The sequence below is a fragment of the Giraffa tippelskirchi genome, chromosome 3 (genome assembly GCF_054371585.1).
Source record: "Giraffa tippelskirchi isolate mGirTip1 chromosome 3, T2T-mGirTip1v1.2.pri, whole genome shotgun sequence".
NCBI lineage: Eukaryota > Metazoa > Chordata > Mammalia > Artiodactyla > Giraffidae > Giraffa > Giraffa tippelskirchi.
This window is the reverse complement of record NC_137277.1, coordinates 106,929,717-106,946,344: the sequence shown is the minus strand read 5'-3', so window position 1 is coordinate 106,946,344 and position 16,628 is coordinate 106,929,717. Positions and strand designations below refer to the sequence as shown.

The following is a 16,628-nucleotide window of genomic DNA, read 5'->3' as shown; positions in this document are numbered from 1 at the left end:
ATGTCATCACTCTAGGCCAGAATTTGGTTACCAAGGAGTCCTTCCATTCCAGTCCACTGGCTTAAAGGAAGCCCAGTGTAGCTGAAGCACTTCCTTCAGAGTATCTCCCGATCTCCTGAGAAGGCAGAAGCTTGCAGGTTTTGGAGAGGCAGCATTTAAGGCTAAGCTTTTCATGCACGTCAGTCCCAAGAATGGAGCAACAGTGGGATGCTCAGCCATGTTCTTACAAGCCTGAGCTATAGTGCAGGCCCTGGAAAACCCCCATTTGCAAGTTAAAGGTACACTCCTGGTTTGAGTTCCTTGTGTTAAACAGCAAATTCCCACTGGCAATCTATTTTACATATGGTAATGTATATGTTTCAATGTTACTCTCTCAATTTGTTCCACCCTCTCCTTCTACCAGTGTCCACAAGTCTCTGTGACAATCTAGAGGGGTGGGATGGGGTGGGAGGTGGGAGGGAGTTTCCAGAGGGAGGTGACATATGTATATCTATGCAGAATGGTATGGACCTAACAGAAGCAGAAGATATTAAGAAGAGGTGGCAAGAATACACAGAAGAACTGTACAAAAAAGATCATCATGACCCAGATAACCACGATGGTGTGATCACTCACCTAGAGCCAGACATTCTGGAATGTGAAGTCAAGTGGGCCTTAGGAAGCATCACTATGAACAAAGCTAGTGGAGGTGATGGAATTCCACTTGAGCTATTTCAAATCCTAAAAGATGATGCTGGGAAAGTGCTGCACTCAATATGCCAGCAAATTTGGAAAACTCAGCAGCGGCCATAGGACTGGAAAATGTCAGTTTTCATTCCAACCCAAAGAAAGGCAATGCCAAAGAATGCTCAAACTACTGCACAATAGCACTCATCTCACACACTAGTAAAGTAATGCTCAAAATTCTCCAAGCCAGGCTTCAGCAATATGTGAACCGTGAACTTCCAGATGTTCAAGCTGGATTTAGAAAAGGCAGAGGAACCAGAGATCAAATGGCCAACATCTCTTGGATCATCGAAAAAGCAAGAGAGTTCCAGAAAAACATCTACTTCTGCTTTATTGACTATGCCAAAGCCTTTGACTGTGTGGATCACAATAAACTGTGGAAAATTCTCAAAGAGATGGGAACACCAGACCACCTGACCTGCCTCTTGAGAAACCTGTATGCCAGTCAGGAAGCAACCGTTAGACCTGGACATGAAACAACAGACTGGTTCCAAATAGGACAAGGAGTACCCTGCTGTATATTGTCACTCTGCTTATTTAACTTAAATACAGAGCACATCATGAGAAACACTGGGCTGGAAGAAGCACAAGCTGAAATCAAGATTGCTGGGAGAAATATCAATAACCTCAGATATGCAGATGACACCACTCTTATGAAAGAAAGTGAAGAAGAACTAAAGAGCCTCTTGATGAAAGTGAAAGAGGAGAGTGAAAAAGTTGGCTTAAAACTCAACATACAGAAAACTAAGATCATGGCATCTGGTCCCATCACTTCATGGGAAATAGATGGGGAAACAGTGGAAACAGTGGCTGACTTTATTTTTGGGGCTCCAAAATCACTGCAGATGGTGACTACAGCCATGAAATTAAAAGACGCTTACTCCTTGGGAGAAAAGTTATGACCAACCTGGAGAGCATATTAAAAAGCAGAGACATTGCTATAGTTTTTCCAGTAGTCATGTATGGATGTGAGAGTTGGACTATAAAGAAAGTTGAGCACTGAAGAATTGATGCTTTTGAACTGTGGTGTTGGAGAAGACTCTTGAGAGTCCCTTGGACTGCAAGGAGATCCAACCAGTCCATCCTAAAGGAGATCAGTCCTGGGTGTTCATTGGAAGGACTGATGTTGAAGCTGAGACTCCAATACTTTGGCCACCTGATGTGAAGAGCTGACTCATTTGAAAAGAGCCTGATTCTGGGAAAGATTGAGGGCAGGAGGAGAAGGGGACAACAGAGGGTGAGATGGTTGGATGGCATCACCAACTCAATGGACATGAGTTTGGGTGAACTCTGGGAGTTTGTGATGGACAGAGAGGCCTGGCGTGCTGCGGTTCATGCATTCGCAAGGAGTCGGACACAACTGAGCAACTGAACTGAACTGAACTGATGGCTGATTAATGTTGGTATATGGCAGAAACCAACACAATATTGTAAAGTAATTATCCTCCAATTAAAAAATAAATCTAAAAAGAAAAAAAAGAAAGGTATACTCTTCAGTGGGAGAGCTTGCTTCTGCCCCAACAGCCACTCAGCAAGCTCTCTTTTCAGCCTGGCAAGACCTAGGAATGTCGTATTTTGCTATCAACTCTCTGAATACCTACCTCAGCCTTGTCAGAGTGAGTGCTAAGTATTCAGACAGCTCTGCCTTGTCAAGGTAGGGATTTCTCACAGATTTCCCTCACTCTCTCTCCACTTTCCCTGGGAACACACAGAGACAAGGTTGAGGCTCCTATGCCCCCATGACAATGTTTCAACTTGTTTCTATAAGTCATTGGTCTTCTTTTTTTTTTTTTAAGTCATTGGTCTTCTAAGCAGACTTTTAAGCCATGTTTCCCCCAATAAGTTAGTAAGTTCATAAAATATTCCCCATGACAATTTAATACCATAGTGAAAGTCGCTCAGTCATCTCTGACTCTTAGCAAACCTATGGCCTATATAGTTCATGGAATTCTCCAGGCCAGAATACTGGAGTGGGTAGTCTTTTCCTTCTCTAGGGAATCTTCCCAACCAGGGATTGAACCCAGGTCTCCCACATTACAGGAGGATTCTTTAGCAGCTGAGCCACCATAGATATACCAGATATCTGTTTATGTACTGTATCTATCTCTGTGTTTAATATGTAACACAAGTTAGATGCTTTTACTCCCCAAGAGACGATCTTTACCATTTAGAGGTGATTACTGTCCCCATTAAAAGGGGCACTGTTCATACTTTTTGTCTCATTGACATAGGACTGACATATCACTATTACCTCTTTAGCCTTTAGCTTATCTGTGATGCCTGTGATGGTCTCCCACACACAACCTGCCACGGCATTCTCTCAGCTGGAGTTCATTTCATGTGCATCCTGCCAACATTAAGAAGCACCAGGAATTTACACAGAGTTGTCTGGGCCAGAGGTTGAGCCTTCATGAAGAAGGAAGTGGTCCAAAAATAAAAGGTAGGTAACATTCCTGTGGAGTTAGCCACTGTACTAACCAGAAAGCACTCCCCCCAACATCAGGCTGATCGTTTCCTGGTTCTTTTTTCTAAATACTCAGGGATACAGAGCTGCTGCGTGGGAAATACACTGTTTATGAAATATTCCTAATGGAATAAGGATTAATGCTGGAGCCGGGCTGGCCTGCAAGCCTTGCACAGGAGTGCTGGCTGGGGGTGGGGTGGGAGGTTGAGAAAAGAAATGGTGCAGGGCAGCCCTACTGAAGAGTAAAGAGATGATAGTTTTAGCACAGTGGTCCATCTGAAGCCCAAGGACTCAGCCTCCTCTTAAACCTCCACTTTGCACTTACTCTGTACAATGCTTCTTGTATTTGAGACACAACATGGTCAGGGCTACATTTTAGTAAGCTCAATTACTACTCTTTAGAAATACATTTAATGACTTTCAATTATCCACAGATCAAAATGCATTATTAAACTAGCATTTCAGACCCTCAGTGGAATGACCCTACTCATTTATCTGCTACTTTTCTCTAACCTGCAGTCTATATCCTCTGAAACACCAGCTCTAAACTCATTATGACCCAATGCCCACTTACATGCCTTTACTGGTGCTCTGATCTCTTCATAATCAGCTCCCCTTCGCTTGCCACCTATTCAAATCCTGCCCTTCCTACACCTTCAAGGTCAGCTTCTAGAAGGCAATTTCTGTTTTTTTTTTTCAAATAGATATTAATTCCTCCTCCTTCAAACTCTTACTTCATTTCCCTGTGCAACCAAAGAGGAAATTAAATGACAATAAAGGGTGGAATAAACTGTTTCGCTTCTCTATTAACCTGTATTGTCCACTGGGAACAAGGATTCAATTACATTCATCTTTGAATCTTACACAGTGACTAGTACACATACTGAGAACACAATAAAAGCCCTGAATTTCCTGTGTTGATTCTGTTCTGTTGTTGCTTCCTGGCCGGAATAGGACAGAACTTTGCTGAAAACATCCATCTCCTAGGATAATGAGACCTCTAAAGGATAATGACACCTCAGCTGACTCTAACACTAAAGAGACACAGATTCATTTAGATAAGCAGTGAAAGTGAAAGTCACTCAGTCGTGTCCAACTCTGTAACTCCGTGGACTATACAGTCCATGCAATTCTCTGGGTCAGAATACTGGAGTGGGTAGCCTTTTCCTTCTCCAGGGAATCTTCCCAGGGATTGAACCCAGGTCTCCAGCATTGCAGGCGGATTCTTTACCAACTGAGCTATCAGGGAAGCCCAGAGAAGCAAGGACGAGGGATATTGATGTCATTGTCAGTCTTTTGGTTTTGTTTTGTTTGCTGTACTTTTCAATGCTTTCTGTGAGAAAAAAGAATTGATATAACCAATGAAACATATAACCTAGATGCTTTTCCCTCTTGGAGCTTAATATTTCCCATTAACCCCAAAGCTAAAAATAGTCCTTTTTACTGGAGTTGATGGGGACTATTCACATGATTTGCTGGTTCCAACAACCCAACTCAAGAGATCATTCATTTGCTCTTATTATTTTTTCTCAAGTCATCTTTTTTGGGGGTGATTTCGCTGCTGCCCAGCTCCTCAAATAATTTAAACAATGTAGCTAGATGCAAAAATCTAGCTTTTATTATTACGTGTGTATAAGGATACATGTCGTCGCTGTTTGTTTGTGATATTTTTTCATTGTTTTAAAAGACAAGTCATATCCAGGATCCAGTGAAAAAACTGAAACAATCCAGAAGACATTGCTGAGGTGAAAGTCACTGTGTGCTTGAGATTCAACAGCAAAGCAGTTGAAATCTGAAGTATAGTGGCTTTTTTCTCCCCTTTTGGTAACCATGGGGATAGCAGAATATCTTACATACAAAGCTTGTGGGAAGGAATAACCTTGGAAATGCTTCTACTAAAGAGTGATTTAAGCCTTGTTCTGACACATGAATCATGGGGTGGTGCTTTCTGTCAACATTCTTTGCTGTCTTCAGAACCAGAAAAGCCAGTATCTGCCTGGTTACTGGTACTTCCACCACTGCTGGGGAATAGCATTGTGACAGCGGAATTTTTCTGAAATCATATTTAAATAGTTGCATGTGCCCAGGAACCCTCAAATGATATTTTCATCACAGATACATTATGGACATATTATTGATGTCTTGCACTATATAAAGTGAATTTGGAACAACTTAATTTTTATTCTTGAGAGAAGAAAATATTCCAAGACATTCTTTTAGCCTCTGATGATGTCTAGGTGTTGTGTATGATGCAGTATGCTTCTTTGATTAATTTTAATTCAACATTATCTTCAACATTCACATCTTAATGTGGCTACATACAGTTATATGTGTTAGTTCAATGATTATGATTGTGAATGTGATTCGTATTGTCCTTTTCTTCTCTTGTGGAAATCATCATTTTAGATTACTTTTTTCTTAGAAAAGCAAAATAAACATAAATATATATTAAAAATATTCTAGAAATTACTAAATTAGCTTTCTTTAATGACTTTTAATTCATTTGAAAGGAAGAGAGTATCAGAGAAGAGTACATGGCAAGATCATGCAACTAAACTATTTTTATTTACTTATTTTTAAATTTCATTTACTTATTTTTATTTATTTATCTGAACATTTTATCAGAAATCATTTTGTGTTTTCTTTGCTGGCTATGATCCTTTGAATAATTGCTTCTATATCATTCTTCACCTTATATTTATAATATTTATAATATATTTATATATATAATATAAATTATATTTCTCTATAAATTACTCCTTCACCCCCCCATAAAAATCAAACAAAATTAATTTTTAAAAAGCCTTCTTTGGGACTTCTCTGCTGCTCCAGTGGTTAAGAATCTGCCTGCCAATTCAGGCAACATGGGTTCAATCCCTGGTCCAGGAAGATCCCACATGCTGTGGAGCAACTAAATTCATGCTCACAACCTCTGCAGCCCTCTGGGATGCAGCTTCTGAAGCCCATGTACCCTAGAGCCTGTGCTCTGCAACAAGAGAAGCTACGGCAATGAGGAACCTGTGTATTGCAATAAAGAGTAACCCACCCCCCACCACAACTCACTGCAACAAGAGAAAGCCCATACGCAGCAATGAAGACCTAGCCAAAAATAATACATAAATAAATATTTTTTTAAAAAGTCTTCTTTTGATGTATCAGTAGATATTAGATTACTTTCTTCTCTGGCTTTTCCTTTCCATCATACCTTGACCAGTTATATGTATAAATATTTATGTATCATATGTTAGTCGCTCAGTCGTGTCTGACTCTGCAGTCCCATGGACTGTAGCCTGCCAGGCTCCTCTGTCTATGGGATTTCCTAGGCAAGAACACTGGAGTAGGTAACCATTCCCTTTTCCAGGGCATCTTCTCGACCCAGGGATTGAACACAAGTCCCCTGCATTACAGGCAGATTCTTTACCATTTGAGCTACCAGGGAAGCCATATATAATCCAGTCTAGGACCCTAAACATAGCCAGGAAGGGAAGGTTGCTTTTCTTGCTACTACTCTGTCTTCCACTCCCACAAGTCACTTACTGCCATTACACTGGACTCTATGAACCCTCTCTGCCTGTGAACATTGAATATTAGAAATAGTTCCTCCACTCCACAAATTTTTAACAGACCCTGCTTCTTTGCACCACTCATACCATACTGTAACAATGTCCATAAAACCTTTAAACATGCAATTGTCATTAACCTACACATTCATCTTCCCAGCAAGACTTTAATTACTCTGAGGACAGAGAAAAGAACTGATCCACCCTTGTGTGCTTCCCAGCACTTGGCTCCACGTATGGCAGGCATATCACAGATGTCCAACAAGGGACAAATGTAGAGAGTTCCATCTCCTTTTCCCAGCTCAATAAAAAAGCCTGCTTCTGTTATCACGTTGAAAACTATTGTGGGCTTATTATAGGAAGTCTTTAACTCATAAACTGGTTCTATTCCAGAAAGCACCTCTGAGGTTATATGACACAGAAACCCATTAACCATCCCTGGAGGCATCAGTCACCAAGATGTGGTGTTGGATGGGGTCCTATGAGTGCAGTGAAAGGACTGTGTAGAATTGCTCTCTGGGAGCCGGTGGCTGTGGAACAATGAAGGAAGGAAGAAGACAGGGAATGAAGGCAGTTTCTGCTACCAGCTGTGGCTTTGTCAAAATTCTAAAATACATAAAGGTCATTTGAAGTAGTGTTCCACATTTTATTTTTTATTATTTGCAACTGTCTCGCAAATCATGCTGTGCTTTCCTTACTCACCCCTACATCTCACCTGACAGTGATTTACTCACCCCTATTCCCACCTGCACCACAACTTTTTGCTGGTCTCTACCTTTCCTGTAAAACCTCTTGTAGGAGTGGGAAATGAGAAAGACTAAAAGAGAGAGGAAGTGATTTCAATGAGAATGGCAGCAGCTCCGATTAAACTAATATCCACTAAAGTTGGAATGACTAATAGCATTTTTAATTCTTCTGTGATTTGCATTTTGATGTCTTGCCCCACAGCAAAGTGTATCAGTTCCTGCTTTTCTCTAATTTCATACTCCAACTTTCTCACAGCACTGGTTGCTTGTTTATTGCCGTGGCTGGTGCATGTGTGTGTGTGGGTGGGGTGGGGGGGTGGTCATTTGTGTTTATTTTGGCAGAATCACCATAGTCTTTAGCATGAAGGAAAAGAGGATATTGAAGAGGGAAGACTGCAATGGTTCCAAGTGTGGGTTATTTGTAAATGAGGTGTTTGTAACTGAATAATTGCTTACACACCTAAATATCCTTCATAATGGCTATGTTACGAATCAACATTTTTGCACAAAGGTGAAGGGGGGTTTTGTGGAATTTGTAAGCTTGGAATTTGTGGGCCTGAAACTTTGATCTATGACTTTTTGCTCGAAAGTCAGGAATGTGTAGTATGTGGGAAAGTGCTGTTGGGGCTTAGAATCCATTTGGAGCTCCATTTCATAGTCTTTGCAGCTTGAAAAAATAATCCACTGAAAATCTTTGGTGGGGAATGGAGACTTCAAACAAGTTTTCTTTATCCTTTTGTGATTCTAGAAATTTGATTAGATCAATTAGGGAGAGGTCATATTTCCTAAATGTCCATAGGGAATTTCATGTTTTATTCTTTGATAATTCACATACAGTTAAGAGTGTGAACAAGCCTCAGACATCAGAGAACATCGCCAGCTTCCTTGAAGAGTCTGTAAAAAAATAATATTTTTTGGGCCAGTAATGTTTGATGTAAAAGAAATCAATCAACTACAATGATGGTGGCCTCCACTGTATTCCTTTATAATGTAAATCTCTATGTCGATAACATGTAATTTAGGTAACATATAAATATGTATATATATGTTACTTACACAAATTTATATGTATGATGAAAAGTATATATAGCTGAACATATACACGACATGTATTTGCATTATAGTGTCATGTTTCATTATACACATTATATATAAAATTCTACATAAAAAACTGAAATATGGTTATTTCTGAAGCACTATAAATGAATTTACAGCCCTGTAACTGACTCTAGCCCCCAGCACCTCTTCCCAACAAAAGGACGTGCTGGGAAGGGCCCGGCTGGAACAGCTGTGTGATTGAGGACATTCCCGAGCCCCTCGTGCCCTCAGCCCTGTACCTTTAATCCATTTGAAGCTGGATTAAAGTAGGGGTTGGAGTACTATTGTATCCTGTTGACATATTCCTCCTTGCTCAGATGACATCCTTCTGTGGTCTAAATCCACAGACTCTTTCTGTAACTATATTTCTTACTGTTATTTTTAAATCACATTTTCTTTGGTTAACAAATATTTATTTTAAATATTAAATATTTCTTTACTTAAACTTCTTTCTTTATAATTTTACTTTTGTTTATTTTTGACTGTACTGGGTCTTCCTTGCTCCATGTGGGCTTTTCTCTAGTTGCAGCAAGTGGGGGCTACTTTCTAGAACAGGTTTCTCATTGCAGTGGCTTCTCTTGTTGCAGAGCACAGGCTCTAAAATCCACAGGCTTCCACTGTTGTGGCACATGGGCTCAGTAGCTGCAGTTCCGGTGCTCTAGAACATAGGCTCCATAGTTGTGGTGCCTGGGCTAAGTTGCTCTGAGGCATGTGGATCTTCCTGGACCAGGGATTGAACCTGTGTTTCCTTCATTGGCAGGTGGATTCTTTACCACTGAGCCACCTGGGAAGCCCCAGCGAATATTTATTGAAGGCCTACTGCGTTCAGATACCACAATGGGGAAGATGTTCCTCTTACTTTTAGGGAGCTCATCATCTAGAGAGAGTTATTGCCTTGTATTATGTGTCTAATAACTTTGTATGATAATTGTGTGCTTGGGTTTACAGATTTACAGACTTTTTATAAAGTATTTGTGTGCAGATGTAGTGAGAAGTAAGAGAGTTATATTACTTAGTTATCTGCAATGAATTCTAAGTGCAGATCTAGGAACCAAATTAAGGGAAAAAGTCACGTAATGAGAAGATAAAGTACATCTTATAAACAAAAAAATAGAGTTTTAGCTTGTGAAGAAAATAAAAAAACCAATAATGTGCAGTTTTCTGACAGTGATTGGTGAGTTTCCAAATACCTCTAGCCTAAGTTATTAAAGTTAAATAGTAAAACAATATATCTTCATAAGTCCTCATGTAACTGACTTTATAACTATGTTATTGATCAAATGTGGTTTCCCTTTACTAAGAAAAAAAAGCCTTTAAAAAAATCTCATATAGCTTTTTGGTGATCAGATACTTTGTAGAGGGTAACATTTTGATGAAGAAGGTGAGAATAAACCAGAAGCACATGGATTACATTTACCTGTAAATGTGTAGATTTTTAAAGAGGTTACAAGGAAAATTTCTGACAAAAAGTCTCTTGATTTGGAATATGAAATATATCTTAAAAAGACACAAAAAGGTGGATAACAGGAAAATTTAATATATATCATCTACAAGAAGTTGAATAAGTTGAATTGCTTTCCCGTTCAAAAATGTCTAAGTCTATTCTGGAAAAGCACAGCAACTCCTGGAATGACTGGTCTGTGCTAAAAATTCAACTGTGGAGTTACCCAAAAGGCATCCAGTTGCAGTCTTACAAATATCACCCTGAGTAATACAGGATTCCCAACAGGTGACTTGGAAAATCTCTTACTAATGGCTGGGGAGTAGATACAATGCATGCGTGCATGCATGCATACATCTCTGTGTGTGTATGTGTGTGCGCATAAAACATCTTCTAGCATGTTTTTGGAAATAGAGCATTTATATCCCAATAATGCATTGTCTTATCGCATTTTTTGATGCATTTGCATGGATATCATTCACATGTATAAGGTTACATACCTTTTTAAACTTAGAAAACACATATAATAACTTTCCTGAAAGATGGATGCAGGTGTGCACACTTGAGTCTTTGGAAAGGAATGAGAGAGGAGACTTGGACATGTTCTCCCTCCATTGTGAGGATGGTGGCATTGTTCATGGTTTTCCTTTCATCTCTGCTCTACTCTCAATTACCTATTGCCCGTGTAGGAGAGATTCCAGGGTTTCTGAAACCAGCTTTTCACTGGACAACTGTAGGAGATTTCCTCCTTGCAAGATGATGATACATATTCTGCAAATCTTCATGAAACCCAAATTCATCCCCTTCTCTTTTGCCATTTCCTCCTAGACACTGTCTAGTGTCCGAGGAGGACACTGAAGTGTTCCAGAGGTGACCGAAGGAGAGAACTATTCAGAAAACAGACCAAAGGTAGGGCGGCACCACACTGGTGAGTGGTCCTCAAGCCTGAAGTGGTTCATGGGTACAACCAGGGTAGGGGGGGACCATGTAATTGGGGGAAGTGATTCAATACATGGGGCCTCCTGACCTAAGTCTCCCATAATGTCCAAATATTTCTCACTTCAGCACTGTGCCCAGGGCTGGCTCTAGACCTCCAGGAACTGCTCTTGTGGACTTAACGTTGAACTGAAGCCAAATGGAACTTGGAATCTCCCACGTCCTTGCCTCTGTGATCCTGGTGAACCAGTTGCCTCCTTCCATGTACTAGCTCCTCTGACCAAGCTTCCTGGAGCTCCTGATGTCCAGAGCGCCTTGCTGACCACAAGGAACAGGAGGAGCTGTTTCCACACTCCAGTAGAAGCCTCTATGTGCAAATTCTTCATTTGTGTGAATACTTCTCTTTTGTTAAGTACCATTTGATACTTAACTTGAATGATACTAAATGATACTAAAGATAACTATGACTTTTTTATTTTTTGCAGTGTCAGGCATGAATCACTTTCTGTTGCTCAGAAATTCTACATTTTTTCCTAGAACACAGTAAGATTTCTGATTTTCTAACGTGGTTTTGGAATTTACAAAACAGCTGTCTCATTCTTTTCGCACCCAGAAAGTATGGAGAGGGCCTGGTTGTTGCTTTGGCTCCATCATGGGGCTGGCACCACAGCCCTTGCAGTGCAGGCGAGAGCAGAATATAACACTGCTCTTCACCCACAGATCTATATCTTTCTTCACCCAAGCATCACTGGCAACATGTACAAATCCTGGCAAAGGAGCCTGGCAGGTAAATCCCAGTGTTGCATGGCAATCATATCAATTGCAGGATCTCTAAATGCACCAGGCAGTCAGGTCACCCTTCCCAAAAACTCTTGGGCATGTGGGCACATGTATGGCCAGGGAATTCCTGGGTCCTGAGCTTTGGCACCACCTAGAGCACTGCATCCCAGGTGATTTTATTCCAGTCCTCCCTGGTGGTCAGTCCTAGAAATACCTGCAGGGGGACAGACTCTTGGTCTTAGAATGGCCTGATTTCCCAGTCTCACAAAAAGGGCAGAGCTGGAAGGGTTATATGATACTGTGAGATTCTGGACCCATTTTTCAAGCCTGCCACTTCTTCACCCAATTCTCTATCAATGGCTCTTAAAAGATTTTTAACTATGATCCACAGAAATCTCAACCTAGCACAAATGCACCCACATACACTAATACATAAGCTTCCCTGGTGGCTCAGTGGTAGAGAATCTACCTGCCAAGCAGGAGACCTGGGTTAGGCCCCTGGCTCAGGAAGATCCCCTGGAGAAGGAAATGACAACCCACTCCAGTATTCTTGCCTGGAAAATTCCATGGACAGAGGAGCCTGAGGGCTACAGTCTATGGGGTCACGACTTAGTGACTAAACAACAACAACACTAATACATACACTATATGTAGTAGAAACAATAATTTCACAAAACATTACTTACCAGTGCATGCTAATGTACACAGGTATTTTTCCTTATATTTTTATCTTTTTCTTTTAATCCTGGTCAAAACACACCAAATTGATTTCCTGAGCTACAAATGGTCATAGCCCAGTTTTGAATAAAGTGTTCTATATGATGTGGCTTATTTGCTTGTTAAAAAACATTTCAATAATATAATAATAATAACTGTGAATTACTTAGCATCTACCATATGTCAGGTATTGGGCTGTGTGCTTTATACACATTAGCTCTAATCCTACAATACCTTTGCAAGGTAGATGGTATGCACATTTTACAAAAGAGATTCAAGTTTAAATAGCTTAAAATATCTTACTTGAAATATTTAATTATAAATGGTGTGAGTTGTTGTTAAAGTTTAATTCGCTCACATCCATTGGCAACTGATGGTGAAACAAGAGGAATGATGGTCCTCAACTTCCTGGGAGAGCAGCTCTCTAAAGAAACAGAGATGCTACTCAAGGCATGTAGATAATCACTGTTGAAGTTCATACTGGATAATCTCCACTTTTGATTGCAGAGCTCTACTTACAGTCATTAACTCAAAAGACAATTCACTGAAAGTAAAATTTGGATCTTTTCCTGCCAACAATGTTGGAATGATTAGGACCTACCTGAAAGATCAGAGAACTGAGTAATTATCCATCAAAGCTCACCTATACTCTGCACACCTTGGGGATATTTTTTTAACTTAATGGAATTTTTTTGTCTTTATTATCTAGATCATTTTTTTTTCCTAAATTTTAAAAGTTAACTCTAGCCATGTGTACGTTTTGTCACTTCTGTCATGAAATTGCTCATGAATAGCTATATTTTAAGACTGTTTCGTGTAATATAACATCACACAAAATAAACCAAAGCATATTTTCTGAAATACTACATATGACAACTAAAGCCAAGATATGGCTCATGTCCAGCATGGGTTCTGCTTCAAACATTTGGCTGGAGGAGAAAATAAAATTTTTTAAAAGTTGGGAATATTTTTACATGAAACAGACAGCAGTTACCAAGATCACAATTCCTTTTGTTTTCTTTCAGCATTGCTGAGTTTTTAGAACTTTTTTTTTTTTTTGGTCACATTGTCTGCATTTTAGACACAGGACATAAAACAGCCAAAGGCAACATTCCTCACTCATATTACTCATGCAAAGGCTCGTGATATACAATAACAGAAGTCACAGTCAAAACAAAAATAAGTTTATGATCCTCAAAACCAAGATTTGTAATTATTTCACACAAGTAGAACACCTCAAAAAACTATGCTGGTATTTTAATGGGACAACAGCCTTTGAAACTAGAAGTATTCATTCCAAATAAGATGTGTGTGAAATGTACATTTCCTAGTTTCATTTTCTCCTGATCCTGGGGGAGATTTTTGGAGTGACAGGAATCTTTAGTCATGAGATTTCCAGATGTGAGGTAGACATGCTGAGTCTCTCTCAGTTTCCATTTAACCACTGGCTTCACCACTTTGGTCCTCAATTTCTTTATCTATAATTGAATGCTGTAAAAAGACAACATCTAAGGCTGTTTCCATTCTAAATTTGGGGAGTGTAATTCTTTCAGAACCTGTTCGTGAATTTTGTGGGTGTTTTACAAACCTTGTCTCAGTAAAAGAAGTATGAGTTTAATTCGCTCACTGTGTTGTTCGCCATTTAGCATTAACCTCTGTGCCATGATTCTTAATGTTTCCACATTGTGTATCACATGTTGCAGATATTAATTCAGTGATGTCATCTGGGGAAAATCCTTGTTTCACATGAGGGAGCTTCACCAACTAGTAGTCACAGTTTCCTGTGGCCTTCAGGCCTTGCCTTAAGATTTCTTAGAAATGGAGCTGGTGATAAATATTCCACAGTCCAATTAGAGAGGATAAGATAATTTTTACAAGTTAGATATCCTCTCTGATTTAGTTCTCTGAGTAACTGAGGAGTGATGAATATGAAAGCAAATATTATTTTAATATATAAGTTTATTTGTACCACACCTCCAAGACACAGATTAGTGATAATGCCTTATGAGTTGGTGTTAGGACATCTCACCATTTAAAAATACATTGTTCTAAGTGAAGCTTTTTTAGTTTGAGCTTGTGGTCAAAGGAAGCAAACTTTATTTTGCTTCTTTTCAATCTTGTAGTTATTTTAATAGATGTGTTTACACATATGCAAGGGAGAGAAAGAGTAAGAGGGAAGAAATCCTGTTAACTTAAAGGTTAGGGCAGGGAAGGTGAATGAGGAAAAAACAAATCCATCATTGTTTGCAGCACCACCTTACGCATATATTCCAGATAATTTTCATTTCTTATATTTATTTCACTCATGTGAATATTTTTTTCTAGTCACTGTGTTTATGTCTATACAAACTAGCTAAGTAAGGGATTAAGACTTCCCATTAAATATGGTGGGTGAATTTCTAACTTTATCTCAACCTTGTCCCAAAGTCTGACTAAAATGACAAAAAAATTTTTTAAAAAGGCATAAACAGTTCTGGGCTGGAGCCAGCTTTGCCTGGTGTCAAGAGACAATTATTAAATACTCAGGACTCTTATAAGCCATTGTTAAACTACTGGTAGCTTGAAAACAGTCATGGTGTGAGTTGTTGTTATTTACTCCCTAAGTCATGACCAGCTGTAGCCTGCCACCGTCTCCATTCATGGGGTTACAAAAGAGCCAGACACAATTCAGTGACTAAACAACAACAATTTCCATTATAATAACAATTTTACTTTAACTGGAAAGGATAGTGAGGATAAAAGGTAACTGCATCTGCTTTTATTTGGGGTGAGGAATAGAGCAGATTGATAAAGCTAAATTTTTAACTTGCACAGTAGCAAATTAAAGGATAATATCTATAGCTGGCTGGCTTCTTAAATCATACACATGTATTATTCTGGTAAAAAATGTATAAAGCAAACAGAGCTTTCTTGCTGGTTCAGATGGTAAAGAATCTGCCTGCAATGCAGGAGACCTGGGTTTAAAGCATGAGTCAGGAAGATTCTCTGGAGAAGGGATCCTCCAGCATTTTTGCCTGAAAAATTCCATGGACAGAGGAGCCTGGCAGGCTATAGTCCACGGGACTGCAAAGAGTCAGACATGATTGAGCAACTAACATATGTCATATAAAGCAAACAACATGAAAGAAAAGCAATTAAGGTGGAAAACTTAGGCCAAATTCCATCACTTTTCCAACATTTCAACACCATTATTTGAATCGTTTAGACATTTTAAAAAACTGAAAATCATGACTTCAGTTTTCGAAGACTTCAGGGTCCCTCAAGGCTATAATTATGGTGTTGCCAGGGCTGTAATTTCATCTGAAGCTAAGGTCCTCTTTCAGGCTCCTGTGGTTGCTGTCAGAATCCACTTTCTCATAGCTGTAAAGTTCAGGGTAGCCTGCTTCTCCAAGACCCCAGCAGGAGGGGACATTTCTGACCTCCAAACTTTCTTTGAATGGACTCGCTTGATTAAGTAAAACACACTCCAGATAATCTCTCTTTAGTTTAAATCAAAATTAACTAATTTGGGGTCTTAATTACACTGACATTGCCTGGTGGCTCAGTGGTAAAGAATCTGCCTGCCAACGCAAGAGATGCAAGAGACTCAGGTTCGATCCCTGGGTAGGGAAGATGTCCTGGAGAAGGAAATGGAAACTCACTCTAGTATTCTTGCCTGGAAAATCCCATGGACAGAGGAGCCTGGAGGGTCACAAAAGAGTTGGACACGACTTGGCAACTGAACAACCACACATGCCCTTTTATAAAACTTCTGGAAGAGTGCTATTATTAATAAAGAAAACCAAAGAGTTATATTAATCTATATTACCATTAAAAATGTTAATAGTTAGTTAAATTTCAGCATTAATTTCTTGCTCTCTATTCCTATCTGTCACTAAATAACTTATAGGTCTTTTATTTAAAATTTTTTTTTCTGAATATATTTTCTGAATATGTTTTTCTCAATATGCTTTTCTATGTTTTTTTTCTGAATATGTTTTCTGAATATGTTTTTTTCTGAATATGTTTTTTTTCTGAATATGTTTTTCTAAATATGTTTCTGAATATGTTTTCTGAATATGTTTATTTTCTGAGTATGTTTTTTCTGAATATGTTTTTTTCTGAATATGTTTCTGAATATCTCTAACTCTAGGTAACTAATTTTTCTCTTTTATATTGGT

At 39.2% G+C, this 16,628-nt stretch overlaps 1 long non-coding RNA gene across 1 annotated transcript; it reads left to right on the top strand.

Annotated features, from left to right (window-relative positions):
- Window positions 1-29: 29 nt before the first annotated feature.
- On the top strand, window positions 30-11,432 carry LOC145540935 (uncharacterized). The gene is made up of 4 exons (XR_014078647.1): window positions 30-278; window positions 2,986-3,166; window positions 10,864-10,944; window positions 11,101-11,432. It is a non-coding gene; the product is annotated as an uncharacterized LOC145540935 (long non-coding RNA).
- The last annotated feature ends 5,196 nt before the right edge of the window (window positions 11,433-16,628 follow it).